Source organism: Heliangelus exortis, chromosome 1 (assembly GCF_036169615.1).
Source record: "Heliangelus exortis chromosome 1, bHelExo1.hap1, whole genome shotgun sequence".
In the NCBI taxonomy this organism is placed as follows: domain Eukaryota; kingdom Metazoa; phylum Chordata; class Aves; order Apodiformes; family Trochilidae; genus Heliangelus; species Heliangelus exortis.
Window position 1 is genome coordinate 27,004,267 of NC_092422.1, and position 19,752 is coordinate 27,024,018.

Here is a 19,752-nt window from a genome sequence, read left to right on the forward strand (position 1 = left end):
CCAGGGCCAGCATTGTCAAGCCAGAAACATTTCTTCAGCCCGGAGAAGCACCATTCAGTAAAATAAATACATTATTGAGAGAAGTTAAATCAAAATCTAGAATCCTAACATTTATTGCAGGAATCTTATATGGTGCTGTATATTAAAAATGCTTATTTAAGGAAACTGTTCTGTTGGATTGGAGCCAACCCTTGTGTTCTTAGCAATAAAATATTTCATCTCATTTCACCTCTAACTTTTGATCTTGCAGCAGGTATCACCAGAAGATGGCAGGGTAAGCCAAGGCAGCTGTAAATGTCATCATGCATTAGTATAGGACCTGGAGTTAGTTTAAACCTGGTTATTTGTGTGATTTTCTTGCTTTCCTAGCACCTAACAGCTTACTTTACAAATGCAATAGTGGCCTGGAGTAGATTTTTCTCATGAATTTCAGGTTTAAACATGGTGCTGCAAATGATTCCCAGCAGCCTCGGCTGAAGTGATAATAGAGGCCAAATCACCAAAACTTGTGTAGGATGTAAACAACATTCTTCATGGGTCCCATGCATCCTCTGAAAACTTCAGCAAACCTAAAGAGGGTTAAAACACAACAAACATCTCATTCTGTTAAAGCTGGGGAAGAGGCTGTTGGAGCTGATGGTCTGATCTCAGAGCTGTGGTGGAGCAGAAAAGGTAGGAAAACAAATTCTCCTGAAAATAAGACTTAAGTGCTGCAGCTCTGCCTGGCCACGTTAGACAGGAGGAAGAGAGGGAACTGCCCCCTTGCAATGGCAGACAGCAGATCACACAAGGGTGTGAATTGAATTAATCAGCTAGTAGATAAAAACAGTCCAAGCCCACTCAAAAAATCAGTCAAGGTCCTGCATCCTGGTGGTAAAGTTACACAACATGAACCTGGGGAGGAGGTTGCATGGCAGGAATGGCATCCTCAGAGGTTACTCACCTCAGCAATGTGGATATCAAATATTTGGTGTCAAAACCAAGAACTCTCCTTCTGGGCACAATGGCATCACATTGCTTCACAAGTCTGAAAGTAGACCCCCTTGGGTGCCTACAAGGGGTTCAGTCTCTGAGAGAGACAGAAACATCCCAGCACATCCCAGAAACAAGTGGTGATAGTGACATCAACAGCTATATGTGAACTGGGGAAAAATAGGGGATGAGTGGGGGATGCATGGTAAAAGAAGGAAGGAGGGAAGGAGGGAGGGAAGGAGGGAGGGAGGGAGGGAGGGAGGGAGGGAGGGAGGGAGGGAGGAAGGAAGGAAGGAAGGAAGGGAGGGAGGGAGGGAGGGAGGGAGGGAGGGAGGGAGGGAGGGAGGGAGGGAGGAAGGAAGGGAGGAAGGAAGGGAGGGAGGAAGGGAGGAAGGAAGGGAGGAAGGAAGGGAGGAAGGAAGGGAGGAAGGAAGGAAGGAAGGAAGGAAGGAAGGAAGGAAGGAAGGAAGGAAGGAAGGAAGGAAGGAAGGAAGGAAGGAAGGAAGGAAGGAAGGAAGGAAGGAAGGAAGGAAGGAAGGAAGGAAGGAAGGAAGGAAGGAAGGAAGGAAGGAAGGAAGGAAGGAAGGAAGGAAGGAAGGAAGGAAGGAAGGAAGGAAGGAAGGAAGGAAGGAAGGAAGGAAGGAAGGAAGGAAGGAAGGGATAGTTTAGGGGGAAGGCAAAAAGCCTCCACATTGACATTATAGGAATAGCAACAAATTATTTATAGGAGAGGAATAGGTTGGTTTCTGGAGCAAGGTAGGTTTACTTTAGAGAATCTCTTCTCATTTCAGCATAGCTCCTCCTGGTTCCCATCCTTGTGCATAAGGTCTTTTCATTAAGACTGCATAAAAATTTCACTTTCTATGGTGAAGTTCATGTCAGGCTGGAGGGCTGGCTGCAGGTTAACTTCAACCTCACAAAATAAGCATTGCTTCTTTTAAGTCCCAGTGTAGGTGAAGAAAACTTAATAGGCCTTTCCATTTATTTGCTGCTTAAAGAAAATGAAAAGGAATTAACTGAATAATAAAATCTTGATCTTCATGTTAATTAATTCTCCTTCACTGGCTTGAATTTTGAGGCACTTTTCCTTAAAGAGCAGGATAAATTTAAAAGCCTACTTCTGAACTCATTAAGGCCAGTATAAATAAGAAGTAACTGCTCATGCTAATAGAAATACACTAGTGTATAAATTAGCAAAAACAGATTTCATTTCACTTAAACTGTTTTTTTGATGTACTGTGTCTACTTCCATTTGGTCCTTACAGTCCCATCACAAGGAGTCTTGCTGCTGTGTGTTGCACACTTGCACAACAAGTAAGACTATAAAATAAACCAGGATACAACAAAAATATGAAGTTTCAGAATATTCAGGAAATCATCATTTCCTGGAGCTGAATAAACATTTTAGAAAAAACTCACCCAGCAGGAAATGGAGCTATCTGAAGTGGCCAGTAGGTTCAGAGGATGTGGAAAGGAGTTTGTTCAGAGGCGTTAAATAAACTGAGTAAAATGCCTTGGGAAATAGTTCCCTTTATTTGCTTTCTTGGCTAACAATGTTCATTTTACATTCAGCCTTCAGCACAAGAGACACAAACAGGCCCCATGCAAGATTACGAAGCTGAGTGTAAACTGATACACACTTTTCCTGGTTCTGCAGACATCCTGAAATGATGGCTAAGGGAGATCAAGCTGACCTGCTCAACTCCTGAGAACACTACCTCTGCAGACTAAGGATTTGGCAAGTTAAATATCAGCAAATTAACTATCTCACTGCTCTCAGACTTAACAGGTCTACTTATCTCCTGGACAAATGTCAACTGACCTCCAAGTAACAGGAAACGATTCAACCATATGTTGATAGAAAAGCCTGTGGCACATAGAAATCTGCTAACTGGGAGATAACATTAAACTGACAGTCAGAGTGACAGAAAGGAGAATGTATCACGGTACTCACGCTTGGATCTTCCATGTTCTACAATTTTCCATCTTAATACATCTGTGGAGCTGATTTCATATATGCTGTAGTGTAATATCACAGAATACAAGGACCATGCTGCAGTTTTCAGCTCTAGCTGTGCCTCAGAAAAAAACAGGCTTTTTAGTCCAGACCCTTGGGCCAGAATCAGATACACCACGATGAGTGCAGTCTAAAATGTTTCATTGTTTTTTTTTCCCCTTATTCTCTCTCCTTGCCTTAAACTGTGCTGAGCTTTCATTTTCCCCATGAGACTCTGGAGAGAAATGAATGATCCTAAGTTCACTATGTGGCCTTGTCACAATGAGCAAAGTTTTCTATGGTTTCTACATGGGTGTCAACTATACCCTTGTAAAATCAATAGTTTAAATGGAGTTAGACAGCTGACGTGCATAAGGGCTTCAAGTTGGAGGAGAAACATGCATTCATAACTTTATGGGCCTAAACACCTTAGTAAATTTATCCTCGTTTTCTGTAAGCCTCAGTTACCAATGTGTGAGATTGTGGACGTGATCCCTGTACTCCTGTGGAGCACATGAGGACTTCTGGAGCAAAAGCTGCCTTTCACTGCCCAGCCAAACAATGTTTGGCACCGTGGGTTCCCAGCATCACTTGTTAATAAAATATTATCAGCAATGATGCCACCTAGACCTGCATCTCATGGCATCTCTGAGAAATGAGAGAGCTCTTTTTTCAAGGGTTATGTCCTATTATGGAATTGTCCTTTATGGAGCTTCTGGAGAAGGGATGAAAATAGGGACAAGGGTAGATATTTCTCTCTTCCTGAGAAATGAAATGGAGGGGTGAAGAAAATGGAGGAGGCAGTGGAGAAGGAAAGCAAGAGAAGAGCTAATGGGTGACAAAAAAAAAAGAGGGGAGAGGTTATGGCAAAAGAAGCCAGAAAAGATACAGTAAGGACTTTGAGGAGAAGCAGAAGTAAGATTTAGAGGAGTGAGAAAAAGTGGACCAAGAGGAGAGTGAGGGGAAAAAAAAATTCCAGTGGCTCTGATAACAGCTCTGATGAGGCTTCACACACTTCAAAAAAGAAATATGGGCCCCTCCCCAGCGAAACCAGGCTTCCACTGCCAGCAAAATTGTTTCCACAGCTGAAACTGCAGTGCCAGCGAACGTCTGCAATCGGCCCATCCAGGTGCTCTGTGATACAGGCAGTACCAGACTCAACCCATCAAAGCAATGGGAATAAATCTGAGGGCCAGGAATGAGTACTTGGGCCCCTGCTTGGCTGCCGCTGTGCAGAAACGAGAACATAAGTCGCCAAAAAAAGACACATTTAAGGTATAACTCAACAAAAATAAGAAACAGACCTTTTGACAGCAGACATGCTAACAAATCAAGTTCAGGGAACTTGAACCAGCTTTACTGCAGGAGGGACAAGGACTCTGAAGACTGCCGTAAGAGTCTGATACACCATTTTGCAGAGGATACTGAAAGGCCATCTATTTCAGTTTTTAAATTGGACTTACGCTGGTAAATCTCTCCTATATGAGCTTTTTATTGATATCGTACAAGCTACAGGCAGCAAAGATTCAAAGTCTCTGCAGTTTTCCTGACTATGCACTCAGTCTCTGGCATCCCTCTGAACACCAGCATGACTTCTCCAGCAGGCCCCTGAGCTTGGCAGGCAAGTGCAGCAGCATCCGTGGCCACTCCACCACCACCAAGCAGTGGATGTGCTCCCCAGACACTCAGCAGAGCCTAAGGCATTGGGAACTGCTTGTTCCACAAGTAGCTGCACTGACCTTTGGGAGATGATTAATCCAGAGCAAATAGGAGCATAACAATTTGGTCAGATGGGAAAGAAATAGATATTATCATCTGGACCTATTTTTTCAAGCTTGGCTCCAACACATTGAGTGCATTATATAGCAAGGGTAGGTGAGATTTTCTATAAACAGAACAGTAACCCAAATCTTATTGAACATCTCCCCATGAATCTGTACCAGCAAACAGTAAAAGCAGGCTGGAAGGTGCCTTCTGTGACACCACATCCAGCTCCTCACTGTTGCAAGCAACCACATCACAGGGTCTCTTTCATAACCACTAATTCACTTATGTTTACTAGGGCGTCAGAGTGTTATCTTACAACTATGTCAAATATTCATCTTTTTATCACTTCCACGCAGAGGGTTTTGTGAAAGAATCCAGTTCTTGGAGTGGAGAAGGAACAACATGGCTGTTCATGCTTCAGCTGGTCTTGGCCAGTCTGGTCTTTGCTTGCACAGGGCTTAAATGTTCACGACATATGTTTAAACTCACAGTCAAATCCTGATATAATTTAAAGTTCTGGGAGTATTCCACACCAACGAAACTGAACCAAAGCCTTGTTCTGCTGGACAAAGATTGTTTTAAAGATAACCACCCGCTTTCCCGGGAGGCTTTCCACAGTCAACAACTGATTGACTCCAAGCTCATGTAACCAGGCTCCTATTCAATGCTCAGCATCTGACCAGTGAGATCCCTCCCCTCATGTTACACGGGGTGAGACTACAACATGAAGAAGCTCCCCTCATCAGAAAAATGTGGTTTCCCCAGGGCTTCCCAGGGCTCTATGTGATGCTAATGCTGTCCCCCCTGTGCTAACCCCTTGACTGGGCTGACCTCCACTTCAGCTGTGGGGGAAGAGTCCCAGGAAACTGTTTTCACCACCTGCTCTCTCTGTAATTCACCAGCACTGCAATCTCAGTGCAGATTCAAATAGTTTCGGTCAACTGCCTCACGTGCTTGGGGATGGCATAAATCAAACATGGGTAATGAAACACCCTTTGCCTTCTTTCAAATCTGTCCAAACACAGCATGCAAAATCAGGCAAGAACCCCTGCTGATGTTGGTTTTCCAGCCCTTATGATTTCAGGCTCCCTTAGCCACCTGCCTCTCTGTGCTCACAGCCCATTGATGCTGCAAACAGCCCTCTAGCCTGGGTGAGGCAGAGCAAGAAGGATGGTCCACTGCTCCTGTCCAAAGGAGAAGGTGAGAAATCTCCCACTTTGTAAGCCCCAAATCACCAGCAATGCAAAAGGCAAAAATGCAAAGAATCTGTCTCCCCAAGGAAGCTCAAATTTCCTGTCAAGGAGAGAAAAGAAAGGAAAATCTACCATAAACTCCCAAATTAATTATATGTCTCCTGGGAAGAAGACAGCATACTTTGTTTGGTAAATCATCAGTCATCAAAAAAACTCACTGTATCAGGTGTGTTGAAGTCTTTCTGAAGTTTGACTAAATTTAATAAACAGTTTTTGCCAAAACAAGTTAAGATTACTGGGGGGAGGGTGGGGTTAAGTGTTAGAAACAATTTTTTTTTGACATTTTATGAATATAAGCCCTTCACATTTTTTTAAGTATTTAAATTTTGGGGTACTTATAATAAAAGTCATGTAAATAAAGGAATGTTGGTGGCAGTTAACCTTCTACTCAATAGAACAGTATTAATACCCTCAGCTGAAAAATGAAAGATGGGCATCTAGTTTCTTCCTCTGGCTCAAGGAGCTGCACCTTCATTCTAGAAAACTTCACTGGCTATCAGTCAGTGCCAGCATGCTTCTGCTCTCATGGGTCCTTTCGGACCTTCTGCAAACTAAGTATCCTTTCTGATTAAAAAACCTGACTTGAATCAAAGTCTTCTACCTCTTTAGAGGACAGTAGCAACTTTATCCATTGATGGTCTTTCTCAGTTTTTCCCGGTACTCTGCTAGCCCCTGCCAAGGTATGAGACTGAGGATGCTCCAAGGAGGAGAGCACTCCTAGGAGGTGAGGATGACTGATGCAGAGAAAGGAGTCACAAGCAGGACAGGCAGCCAGCAGAGCTGCCTGCATCAGCACACCCCACATTCACTTGCATCCTGGGCCAGGGGTTCCTTCTGAGTCAAAGAGATGCCAAAAATGTTGCCAACTTTATGATTCTAGCATTTAATTTTCTTGGCTTTTACTTCAAAACTCCAAGTGGAAAATTTTCTATGACTTTTTACCCCAAAGTTTTGGTTTGTTATTTTTTTAACTTCTTTTCACTTTGGCAAGGAAAAAATCCTGATGTTGGAAGAGTAGAACACGATCTGCATCCAAATTATTTATTTCAACTACTTTGCAGATCAACCAACAAATGTATTCTTTTGTTATTTACACAGTCCAGCCTCTGTGCCCTCATTTCTCCCATTTCCATTTTATTTAGTTGCTGTCTTGGTGAGATAGGCCTATTGTTTCTAAATTGTCCCAAATTTCTCTATGGCATCTTCTACCTTTCTAGGTCCCTGGGAGGAACCACATCACTGAACTGCAGTGCCTGAGAGGATCAGTTGTCTTTCCACTTTGGATCAGGCATCAAGGAAACCTAACTGGTCCCTACATCCCTGGAATAAAAAAATGAAAATGTAGCCTTACTAGCCTCTAACTTCAAAATTCATTTCATACATCAACATCTGCATTTCCAGTAGATCTAGATGAAAATAAAGAATCCATTTGTTTGGCATAAAAAGATTAAGAACCTAACATAATTTTCCAATTTTATGTTTTATAACACACTTCATTGTATAGCTGAGGGAGAAATCAGCTGAATTTCCCTCATGCCTGACCATATGATCAGGAGGCAGCTACTGCGGGTTGCAGTTCTGTGAGGGAACTCTTTTGAAGTCAGAAGTCAAAAAGACTTTCAGGGGTTTAAATGCCTTTTTAATGTGGTCTTTTTTCTGTGTGGAGCACAGTCCATACTTGAAGGGCTTTCTATGTGCCTGTGAGAAATATGTTTCTTGAAACTCATTTTTCATCTCTGCCCTACAAAATCTGTGTAAAAGCTCAGACCACTCAGTGGATCCTCACATGCTTCAAAGGGTACTCATCTTAACCGTGGTCCTGTGAGGTCCCAAAACCAAAAGCAGTTTAGTCTGGATCAGATAACACAGGTCACGGTCTAAAGGCTGAATGTAAATACCTATTATACAGATAACAAAGACTTCTTTTACTCCTTATTCCCTTCAAAGCCAAGGGCATCTACTTTGCACTGAACTGATTTTACTTTTCATGGGGTAACCTCATTATATCTTGATTTTGGAGCCACCATTCAGTGTCAGTGCTGGATTCCCCAGGCAGGTACCAAACTCACAGTGGCCAGGGAGGACCAGGTCCCATGTCCCTCCAACCACAGACCACAATCATCAGGGACAGAGCAGGCATTGCTATACTCCAAAGAGTGACGTCTCAGGGAGAGACCAGCAGTTATTGCCTCAAAAAGGGCAGAGGGATGCCTAACCTGGTAACATTTGCTGCCATCTCTGGTCACAACACATCCCACAGGAGTTGGCCTCAGGTGTCTTTGAGTAAGGCTTTGTCTTTCCTCCTACAACAGCACCAGAGCAGGGACATGGCTGCCACATGGCTAAATACCCACCAGCGATGCATGTGCATGCTCCACTGGGTGTCATCATAGAATCATGATGGTTGGAAAGGACCTGCAAGATCATCAAGTCCAACCATCAGTCCTACACCACCTTAACTAAATCACTTCCCAAAGCGCCACATCTATCGGTTTTTTGAACCCCTAGGGACAGTGACTCCACCACCTCCCCGGGCATTGCTGGGGCGGTCAAAATCAGGTGTCTTTCTGGCTCTCCTTTAAGCTTTGGGTAAAAGCATGCACGGATCTGGAATCACCTATTTACCCCCTCCTCAGTCACTTTCCCTCCCACTGTAACGTCTCAGGTTGCTGTGTACCAACCCAGAAAGGCAACAAAGGAAGAAAAAAAGAAAAGTGTGTGCATGTGTGTGTGTGTCTGTCTGTGTGTCTGTGTGAAAAAAGCAAACTCCAAACAGTTTCTGGAACAAATTTCAGTCTTTATAGTCCTGTCACCCAGTCTGAGTACAACAGTCAAAGTAGTTATGCAGCCCTTTTAAAATATCACAGTGACATATGAGGTAATCCCACTTTCTGCACAGGCTCCTCTGGGAGCTGCCAGGTTGCTGTAAGCTGCAGCCTTGGGAGCCTGTGCCTTGGGAGCAAGCACTCATCCACCTTGGTTTCCACAGGAGAACTGGGGTTTCCACAGCCCAGGCAGAGAAACATCCCTCTGATGTGAAAGTCCCTTCACTTCTGGATGATCTTTTCATGAAAAGAGGACTTGCTGCAGTTGTGGTTTGAAAAGAAAAAACATTTCTTATCTGAATGGCTCATGGATCAAGTCCTTCAAACTGGCTGAGCTTTGCTGTGTGTTCAGCCAGAGGGTAGCGTGGAATAAACCTGGAGCTGAAATGTTTTTGTAGCCTGATTTCTAATCCTTTTCCACAGATTTTGCCTAAAGTCACCCAGTCTCTGAGAAAGCAAACGACAAGTCTTCTTTTACTAGACCAAATAGTTGTTATTTTAGCATTTCTTTTATAGTGAGTACATGAAACAAGCAGAGCCTGACTAATTCCACAACCTTCTCTTCCAACTCCAGTTACAAAACCACAGAGCACAACAAGTCCATCATGTTCCTCTGACTAGAGAGGTACAAGAAACTGTCCATTTTGCTGTCTTGCAGGTTTTGAGAGCCCATCACCCGCATCTCTTCTGTCTTTATCACTGGCTGTGTCTTCAAATGTGGCCTGGGCTTGAAGCTTACCTGAAGTGCTGAGGACTACCCATGCTTGGGCCGTGCGTCAGCAAACCCAGCAGGAATGTTTGGTCCTTCCTCTATCCAGTCTGCTTCAGTGAACAAGATCTTTGTCCTGTGCAAAGGTGCCAGACATGTTTAGACTCTCATAAACAACTCCAAATCTCAGCCTGTGCCTACACCTGAACATATGCTTGCACACAAACAGAGAAGCCTGGATGTGGTAAGACTCATGATTAATAGACAGCATTGACATGCCTGAGGACATTGAAGAGCTGTGCCCCATGAAGGCCCCATTCTCCCAAGAAAACAGAGTATTCTGGGGTAGGAGAGGACAAGCTTGATTATTTACAAAATGATATGTGATTCCTCTGACCAAATGTCTCCACAGAGATGTCGTGAGGCAGGGCTGCCTCTTTGGGTCTGCAGTAAGAGAAAAAAATATTTTTTGAAACAAGTGGGGAAGAGGATCCAGGCAACAAAAAAGGCAGTCAGTCAGTCTTCCCTCAGTTCTTGGGAAAATTATGGAGCAAGTCTTCATGCAGGTCATTTCACTGCACAGGAAGGGAATGACAGCAACAGCAAAGAGATTAACAAATGTCAAATTCATCTGTGACCTGTGCAATGGGACATAATGAGCTCTCAACAAGTCTCCTGATGGTGATGGCATGTATGGAAGGCACTCCTGATGGCAGTATGGAAGGAGTGGCTGTCACCTGGAGGACTCATAAGAGCCGGAGTAATCAGTCCAGAAGGAACTCCATGAAATGCACCAAAACCAAATGAGAAATCTTGGACCTGGGAAGGGCTGATCCCCTGTGTCAGCACAGACTGGTGGCCAAGTGTCTAGGGAGCATCCCTGGAGATAAAGACCGCACTGAACTTGACTTAACCCTGTGACCTTGTGGGAATGAAGGAGAAGCACACCCCGAGCTGTGTTAGCAGAAGCATAGGCTCAGTACCTGGTTATTCCTCTCTACTCAGGACTTATGAAGACACATACACAATATTGTGTCCTACTGCAGGCCCTGATCAAATGTATGGAAAAGGTTTTATGATAGTGGTGACAGAGCACTAGCACAAGTTGCCCACACAAGCTGCAGCATCTCCATCCCTGGAGATGCTCAAAATGCAAAGTTAGGAAACCTGATCTAACTTCAAAGTCAGCTGAGCTTTGAGCTGAAGGCTGAACTACAAGACCACTGGAGGTCCCTTCCAAACTGAATTTTTTCCATAATTCTGTGATTTATGGTAGTTCTTAGTAAATCTTATGCCATTATGTTGTTGAAAAAATGCCCTATACTTATTTTGTGAGGGGAACACTTCAAGCAGTATCAGTATTTCCTCTTAAAAGTTTGGCAACTGCATATGTCAATATTTTACAACATATTTTAACATTGTTGCTTCCATGATTTCCACTATTTTCATGAGAAAAAGAGATTATTAGTAAACATGAATTTTCGAAAGCGATTTCATAAAAATGCTGCCAAAAATCTGCTGAAATACATTGTAAAATAAGCAGAAAAAGTATCAATTTCAGATCACAAGGAATGGAAAGATCTTCACAATGTCAAAAATAGTGAAATACTTTAACAAGCTCTGTAATTTCTATAATGCAATAAACATACGCATTACCTGCTGGGTAGAAACCATGAAGACATTTTCCGTTTGAATTAAGCGAATTCAATCCCCTAATTTCCATTCTTTGGTGCGCATTTTCCTTAAATTATCTCCTGAAAGAGTTTCTTGGCAAAGATGCTCCCTGGAACAATTCACTTTAAATAAATGTTGCACACATTGCAGAAAAAGCAAATTTCACGTTTCTAATTGCCCCACTTTTTCACTACAAACCGTAGCAAGGGAAGAGTAATACTGCCCATAACCTGTATGCAAGTCTGGACACATGAACTTCCAGTAGCAAATATTTCTGACTATTTCCTCACAAAAATCTGGGTGGAGGAAGCTGGCCCTTCCTTCTCTGTTTATGCCTGGATACACCTGCAGCACTATGACAACAGTTCCTTCTTGTGATGTTCCTACCTGTGCTGCCAAAAAAAGCAGCCACTTATCAAAAAACACTGCTTTTATGGGTGCACCTGGGAAACTCAACTCATATCTACCTGAGAAGCCAAAAGCTGTGGAATTCACACCTTCTGTGTCCTTTCCACCTGTATTACCTTGTGGGCCTGCATGAAGTGTTGTTGAGACCCAGAGCAATCCAACACAACTCTATGTTGTCCTGCTTTTTGGAGGGAGTTGGACTCGAGGATCCCTGTAATATGAATTACTCTGTGTGGTAACATTGTACCATCATGATATGGTGACTATATCTGGATTCTTCTCTACAGAGCTCCAAACTTTGGGCTGAAATAATGTCCAAGATATAACTGAGCTCACATGCAGCAAGTGTTTGGAGAATCTCAGCTTGAGAGTTGAGACAGTATTGTGACATACTGCCCTTTTATTTTCTCCTTGATTGTCTGTATCTAAATCTTATCTCTTGTCTCCTAGTGTGTAAAAGGCTGTTCTTTTTATATTCTATATACTAAAATATTTTTTAATATTAACAAACATGTCACTAACTATGCACTGTCAACACCAAGTAATTCTTTCTTATTGAAAGAATTTCCTCCTAATGATATGAAGAAAATAATGGAAATCCTTTCCACTGAATTAATTTAATGCAGATGGAAGTGCATACATAGAAGATAAAGATTATATGTCAAAATACACCTATAAAAAAAATAGATCTTTGTGCATGCCAGAAAAATGGCATGATTGCTGTCAGGTTTCTTCTTCATTCTGAAAATAAGTATTTTCAATTTTTTTCCACTAATAATAATATCATATTTGTTTCATTTTCCAGTTTTCCTTCCCAGCTCAGTGTACATTTTTGATTCTTTTTTCCAAATCTCCATAGCACATACCAGGATGCATTACTACAATTTAGATCTTTCCTATATTAATAACAAAGTCAGGAAAGATATATTTCAGAAACACTGAAAAGCATTCCAAATTGCTCCATTTTGTGATGATTTTATACATGTTCCATGTTGTGTGAAATGTTTGGAAATTATTCTAAATTATTTGATTTAATTTTTCAGGTAATACTTTATTAGACTTAGAGAAATGTTGTTCTAAAGTATAAATGTTGATCTTCAGTTTACTTTAATAAGTATGATGAAGTCAGTATAGTTATGTTTCCTTTCTCCAGCTGAGACTGTGACCTTCAATATAACATTTACCTCATTTTCTTCATCCACTAATTACTCTAGGCTATAAAAATGGTTTGCCTGGCAACATTAAGCCTCGACAAATCAGTTAATTATCAATCGTAATTTTATTATCTCTGAGATGTTAAAAGATTATTTTCCTTATCAGGTGTTGCATTTGGGATTAAACTACTTTAAAAATTGTAATTACAAAGATTTTTTTTATTATTATTATTTTTTTTTAGGATTACCGGTGTACTTCTGTTCTTGTTCCAGCCATTTCCCAGGACTCTCATCTTTTTAAAAGTAACTGCCCAGGGTTTGGTAAGCCTTTTAGTTGGCTAAGACATAGTTCATATTTCCAAACTGTTTTGTCTTTACTCTTAAGTAACCATATGATGGAATTGTGCAAAATTAGCAGCCCCCCTTTTTTTTTTCTTTCCTAGAGAAAGACTTTATGAAGGTATTCATTGTCCCAAATTGTCACTTATTACATGCATTTACTCAATTCACAATCGATTTTTTCCCAAGTTTTGTAACTTGCATTCATTAAAAATCAAGGATAAGTATTTTATTATATTCATTGATGTAGAAGAGAACCATTTCTCTTGAGAAGGAAGAAGAGAGAGAAGAGAAGAGAAGAGAAGAGAAGAGAAGAGAAGAGAAGAGAAGAGAAGAGAAGAGAAGAGAAGAGAAGAGAAAGGATTCTTTGTAACCTTATTTCTCTTTAACTTCAATGACTAATTCACACCATACACACAAATTCACCCAGTTTACACTTATTTCACACCAATAACAAACATTTACTGAATAGGACAGTTTATGAGTAGTCTTGGCTATGTTTCCTCCCTCTCCACCCCTGCTGTATATTTTTTTACTCTTGCTGTCCCCATTGTGATTTGAAGTCACATCCAGTGGAATAATCTTGGTTGAGACTACTTGTTCACACCACAGTGTCTGTTCTGAGTAGAGCTACAATCTGCTTTACCTTAATTCTCTTCTACTCTTCACAGAATCACAGAATGGTTGAGGTTGGAAGGGGATTCTGGAGCTCATCTGATTCCAACCCTCCTGCTCAAGAAGGGCCACCTACTGCAGGCTGCCCAAGACCATGTACAGTCAGCTTTCCAGTACCACCACAACCTCCCTGGGCAACCTGTTCCAGTGCTTGGCTGATCTCACAGTAAAAAAGTGTTTCCTGATGTTCAGAGGGAACCTCCCATGTTTCAGTTTAGGCCCATTGCCTCTGGTCTTGTCACTGGGCACCACTGGAAAGAGCCTGGCTGTGCCCTCTTTGCCCTTAAGGTATTTATGTAAACTGAAGAGATCCTCTTTTTATCCTCTTTTTAAACTGAAGCGAGCCTTCTTTTCTACAGTCTGAACAGTCCCAACTCTCCCAGCCTTCCATCATAAGAGAGTTTCTTTGGTGTCTTAACCTCCTGCATGGCTCTCTGTGGGACTCTCTCTCATATGTCCATACCTCTCTTGTGCTAAGGAGCCCAGGACTGGACACAGCACTGCAGGTGTGGCCTCACCAGAGCTGTTCAGAGGGAAATTATCACCTCCCTTGACCTGTTGTCAATACTCTGCAGGCCAGGATCCTGTTCCCTTTCTTTGTAGCAAAGGTATATTGTTGGCTAATGGCCAGTTTGTTTTACACCAAGACCCCCAAGGGTTTTTCTGCCAAGCTGTGGAAGAGCCCTGGGTATATGTCAGTACTCGGAGTTCTTTCTCCCCAGGTGCAGGACTTCGCATGTTGCTCTTCCCCTTATTGGACTATGTGAGGTTCCTGTCAGCCCATTTCTGCAGTGATTGATCTCTGTTGGTTTTGAAGCCTCAATGCTGTTCCTGCAAATGCTGGTAGGATTTCCCCCATTCAAACCAAAGAGACCACGGGTAAGTTTTTAGTTTCTTATTCAAACTTCTCAGACAGTAGTTATCCATCCACTGGATGGATAAATGGAGTAAATCTGCTCCTTGTTCTCATTAATCAGAGTAGCTTTTGGTTGCCATCTTCCTCATTATTCTTAATTCAGCACGGAGCAGCACAACAAACCCCATTAGAGTCAATGGAAAGACTCCCCATTTTCAGTCAGTGGAAGCTTGACCAGGACCCCACTGGGTAGTACGGCAACTGGTTAGCCTGAACAAAAAATATTTGTTACATTTCCTTAGGTGGGTTAGTAACAATTTTTCATTTCATGTAGGAGGTTATGTAGGTGAATTTTTAAAGCAACAATTTTATTTACTGTTCGAGCAAAATAAGGGTGACTGCTGCTCTCACGTTTACCAGACTTGTTACTGACTTCTCATAAGTCCATTAAAAAATGATACATTTTTATTTATTATTTTGCCAGACAGCAAGAATGCAAGTTTTCCTGTGCTACTCCATCAATTACTTCATGGCTAGAGTAGAAAGGTTGCTGCATCCAGGGGCCAAAGGGTGATTTACTCTGTGCAGCCAGTACAGCAAACAGAATCCTTGGCTTATTTAGGAGAAAGACAGGTATCTGCTAACAGAGAAGCAGCAATTTTTGAAAAACTGCCTGTGAAGAAATGACTCACAATTTGGGCAGCCCCCAAAAATCATATTTGAAGTTAAGGTCACTTCAATTTGAAGAAAATAGGCAGTGTGAACTAACAGCAGCAGTGACTTCAGAAGCAGTTTTAGGAAGTATCAGGCCTCCTAATCACTTTGGGAGATGTGCAGTGGTATAATCTCATGTAGCTCATCTATAATCTCAGAGATTTGAACACCAGCATTGCTTCATTTCAGAGAGGGGACTGCCATCAAGACCTTCCATACTATCTTAAGGGCAACACATCCTGAATTCAACCACTGGTCTCTCTCTCTCTCTTCCAAACTCCTCTTCCAAGAGTTTCCTCTGCAGAGCTATATTTAGGTAAATTAAATTAATCCCTTACAGGTTGCAGCACTGCTAGTTGTGCTAAATAAACTGGGCCTTAGAGAAACCATGAGCAAATCTCTACTTCTGACCTTCCTCAGTCTGGATGTTTTGACCTGCAAAACCTGCTTTCCAGCAAGAAAAGCTTCCCCAAGAAGATGCTCAATGAAGGGAAAAAAAAATGTGCCTGTTCAGACCTAGAATGAAAGACCATACAGAATGGCTAAAGGTGTCAGAATGAAGACTCACTTAAGTACGTATTTCTTATCATGCTGGTAGTTTATCTTTGATTAACTAATTGCAAAATCCAAGTGCAATTAAGAAAAAAAGAATCATTGAGGTTGGAAGGACCTCTGAGATCATCAAGTCCAACCTATGACCTAAGAGCACCACACTGGCTAGACCGTGGCACTAAGTGCAACATCCAGTCTCTCCTTAAACACCTCCAGGGACAGTGACTCTACCAATTCCCTGGGCAGTCCATTCCACTGGCTGATCACTCTTTCTGTGAGGAAGTGCTTCCTAATATCAAATCTAAACCTCCCCTGGTGCAGCTTCAGGCCATGCCCTCTCATCCTGTCAGAGAATCAGAATCACAGAATGTTTAGGTTGGAAGAGACCTCCAAGATCATCCAGTCACACCAGAGTCAACTACTAAACCATGTCCTTAAGGACCAGGTCCAAATGCCTTTTAAATGCCTCCAGGGGTGGTGACTCCAGCATTGCCCCAGGCAGGACATTCCAATGCCTGACAACTCTCTCAGTGAAAAAATATTTCCTAACATCCAGCCTAAACCTCCCCTGGCACAGCTCCCACCCATTCCCTCTGGTCCTGTCACAGATCACTAAGGAGCAGAGGCTGTTTCCCTCCTCACTCCAACCTCCCTTGAGGCAGTTGAAGAGAGCTCTAAGGTCTCCTCTCAGCCTCCTCTTCTCCAGACTGAACACCCCCAGCTCCCTCAGCCTCTCCTCACAGGACTTGTGCTCCAGGCCCTTCATGAGCTTTGTTGCCCTTCTCTGGACACACTCCAGCACTTCCATGTCCCTCCTATAGTGAGGTGCCCAGAACTGAACACAGAACTCAAGATGTGGCCTCACCAGAACTGAGTACAGAGGGATGATCACCTCCCTATTCCTGATGACCACAGTGTTCCCAATACAGGCCAGGATGCCATTGGCCTTCTTGGCCACCTGCACACACTGCTGGCTCATATTAAGTCAACTGTCAACCAATGTCCCCAGGTCCCTTTCCAACTTACAGCTCTCTAACTACATTTCCCCAAGGCTGTAGTTTCCCATGCGGTTGTTCTGAGCCAGGTGCCAGACCTGGCATTTGGCCTTGTTAAACCTCATACAATTAACCTTGGCCTATTGGTCCAACCAGTCCAGGTCCTGCTGTAAGGCTTCCCTACCCTCCAGCAGATCCACACAGCCCCCTACTTTGGTGTCATCTGCAAATTTACTCACCCAAATTATTAATGAAGATATTAAAGAGAAGAGGCTCCAGCACTGAACCCTGGGGGACACCCCTTGTGATGTCAGGATGCACTAGACAAGGAGTAATAGTCTAAGTAATATTCATCACTTATAGTGCTATTTAAGGATTCTGCTGTTTGAAAATCTAACTTTGTGGATACAGACACTAGGTTAATACAGAGGTTTCCTAATTTGGTGCCAGTTTGATTAAAAACACTGTTATACTTGTCTACTGGGCACACTGGATTACTGTCCATGTGCTGAAATAGCCTTAAGTGACCAATCAATGAACTGCTGGGGCACTACCATATATGCATAAATACAAACATTAAAGCCTTCAGCTTACTTCCCCCTTGGATACATCTTATTAGTTCAATTACTAAAGCATTTTTCCAGGCTGAGCCTATCAGAAACTGAAATAAAAGGCTGTGCAGCTACAAGCAGGAAAGTTGAGTGATATGACAAAACTTCTTTCACTGACGTGACTGACCCATGGAACTACATGCATTCTCAAAAGATAATAAACACAAAGATGAAAGGAGAGATTACAAAGTGCAATATTTTTCTTATTAGCGGAGTAAGAAACCCACTGATGAGAACAGACCTCAAAAGCTGCATGAACAATGAGGAATGAAAAACAGTGTTTAAGTACAGTATTGGAAAAATATGGGAATGAAGTAACTTCAGGGCAAAGATCACTAATAGCAAAATCAAAGACAATTTTCACATAGATTTTTTTTCCAAGATGGCAGCTGCTCTTAGGAGCTGATCCAAAGCCTACCGGATTCAATGGAAAGATTTAAGTTCAATGGACTTGGGACCATTTTAGCTTTTGGCTGAGAGAGTCCCATTACTCCAAGGTAAAAGAGAGAAGACTTGGCAAACGATAACTGAGGCTACAGCACAGTTAGGGTCAAAAGACCTTAATTGCTGGACCAAATCACCCCTGGTGTGATTTCACCATACCCAGAGGATTTTCAGAGTCAGTTTTGTACTGACTGATGATGGCACTTGTGATTTCCAATGAGTTCAGTGTGTAAGTCAAGGTAGAATTTGACCCAGTGGATGAGACCGTACTGTAAAATTTGGTTTATTTGAATACAATAGTCCTATTGGTTTAAATAACAGCAGAAGTTTTTCTTAACACATTAAGAGGCTATATTTTATGACTATAACCTCACAGATATGAAATACAGCTCTCCAATGATATAAGATATAACTTTCTTCCCAACAGCTGCTGGTGGGAATTTTGCTGTTTCTGAAATAAATATTATATGCATACATACCATACATGGAGGGAAAGAGAGAGCAATAGGAAATACAATGAACTGACTCAAGATATGTTATTTATTTGCACACATTATTAATGATCTCATAGCTCAGAAGTGGTGGAGGGAACCTGAGCCACTTGTGAATTATGAAAGGTCATCAATAACTCATAGCAATATATGACACATCCATTCAGGTCATCCAGACTTACTCCATGCTTGGATCTGTTTATCTAACACCAGTTTTAGTTTAGTCTATAACGTGTGTTGATTTCATAGTACATCATGTAGCAATGAGACCTCTTGGCTACACTCCCATGAAAGATGACTAAGTTTGAAGTACAAGAGAACCTGAAAAAAAATTTCAGAGTATCAGTTGATTGAGCTGAACCACACATATCTACTTCTAATGACATGTGTGCTTATTAAGTAAAGTTAGATAGAAATATATCAGATTGGGTGTGTGCATGTGCATCTCTGAAAGCACACATTTCATACAGTTGAAAATCCAAACTTTTTTTCATGCTACTTTCTCTAAGAAACCAAAAGAGCAAATATGCAACAGAGATTACTCTGATAGTAATATTACAAGACACTCAAGTACTACAGAGATTATCATAGTATAAGAATGAAATTAATTGAAATCCAGGTTGTTGCTGTCTTAAAAGAAAGCTAAGACACATTTTGTTCTCAGTCACACTGGAAACTGAACAACTAGGTTTGATTCATATATAGACAAGGGTATGATTGCAATTCTTAAGAATTGCACAGGTTATACATGTTTTAATTATAGCAACTTTCGGACAGCTCTCAGACTATAAACTGCATCTGAAAACATGATTCTGAAAAAAATATGAGTTTAAATAGGTTTTGTCCATGGAATCTTAATAAACTGATTAGAAAATACTAAACTCCTCTGCTAGTTCCTCTAATCCTGTAGGTAATACTCACTCTATCAAACTGGCCAGGCACTGCCAAAAGTTCATGGCAATACCCTGGGGCAGAGCTCATTTCTTCCAGCCCCAAGTACCCATATGTTTATTACTTCTTGAGCTAAAGGAAAAGCAGTGTGGGAAATACATGGCACGTGGCACACCATAGGGAGCTGTGGTGAACACACATTTTAGGCAGTGCTACATACTTATAAGGTGCCTAATGCTAGCACTGTCATCACTACTCACACGTGCAACTTCTCAGTACAGATCAGTATCCAACAGCTACATGGCAAGACAGGATGCATTTTAGTGACCTACAGATGTGTTTTTTGGGATAGCTGCAAACACTTAAGTCTTCGAACAATCAGCCCACCTGGCTCTCTATCAGCCCAAAGGCTCCATAAACTGTTTT